The following is a 1382-nucleotide window of genomic DNA, read 5'->3' on the forward strand; positions in this document are numbered from 1 at the left end:
TTATTAATTTTAATTAATTAAAACCTAATTTAATAAAAAAAAAAGCAACGTTACCACTTCAACAGGTTTATCCCTTGGACCTTCACCATACCAGCAATATAGCATTGTTGAGGTATGGATTTGAGGTATAAGAGATACACTCAAACAACAACGTGTACATTTATCTTGTCTCTTTTGAGTGGCCTTATATTCCATTCGAACCTGCTGAATTGGAAAAGTTGGGTTTTCAGTTAACATTCAGAGCTCAAACGGCCGGTTCAATTGGAAAACTTCCACCATTTTTGGTTGAAAATCACCAATTTCCAACAACTCTCCGCTCTTCTCAATTTTTCGTATCCTTATTTATAATGAAGTTAGCCAATGGCACCTGACTTTTGGTGCACCGTGTATTACAAAAGAAGAAATATATATATACATCTCGATCTCAAAAAGAGAAAAGTATATTATAATGATGTAATGAAGAAACTTGTATGAGGATGATGGAGTGATTTCCCATATGGGAAATTTCTGGTATTTGGTCTAGAAATTAATTCGTGCGGTTGGTACGCACACATTGAAGCTGTAGTACAAACACAAAATACATAAATACCTTAAGAAAAATATTGTCCATCGCTAGCCACCACTTTCGCCCATCTGTCAGGCAATGTACGGATTCCGTGGCGAAAGAAGTCCTCATCCTTGGAAGCGATCCAGTCAGAGACCCATGTTTCGATATCTTCTGAAGAAGTAAACCGCTGTCCAATCAAATCGTTGTTCATGCAATCGAACAAGTAGTAGTCCGAAGGAGCAACGTCTGGTGAATACGGCGGGTGGGGTAAAACTTCCCATCCGACATTTTCTAAATAGGTTTTGACCGGTTTTGCGACATGTGGGCGAGCGTTATCATGTTGAACAATAAGTTTATCATGTCTGTTCTCCCATTCTGGTCGTGTTCTGGCCAGAGCTTGCTTCCATCGCATTAATTGTCGTCGATAACGTTCTCCATTCATAGTTTCACCCGGTTGCAGCAGCTCATAGTACACCACACCTTTCATATCCCACCATATGCACAGCATAACCTTTGCACAGTGAATATCTCGTTTTGGTTGTGATGGACCTGGTTCACCTGGTTTCACCCAGGCCTTTTTTCGTTTAGGGTTCTCGTAATGGATCCACTTCTCATCACCCGTAATAATTCGATGCAGAAACCCCTTTCTGTTCTGTCGTTGAAGCAGCAATTCGCAAATGGTTTTTCGTCTTTCAACGTCTCTGTCTTTCAATTCATGTGGAACCCAATGTGACATCTTTTGAATCATTCCCATGGCTTTCAAGCGTTTGGAGACTGTTGTTTGATCAACGCCTAATGCTGCTGCAAGTTGTTCCTGCGTTTGACACGAATCCTG

The sequence above is a fragment of the Thermobia domestica genome, chromosome 13, assembly GCF_964235325.1.
Source record: "Thermobia domestica chromosome 13, izTheDome1.hap1.1, whole genome shotgun sequence".
NCBI lineage: Eukaryota > Metazoa > Arthropoda > Insecta > Zygentoma > Lepismatidae > Thermobia > Thermobia domestica.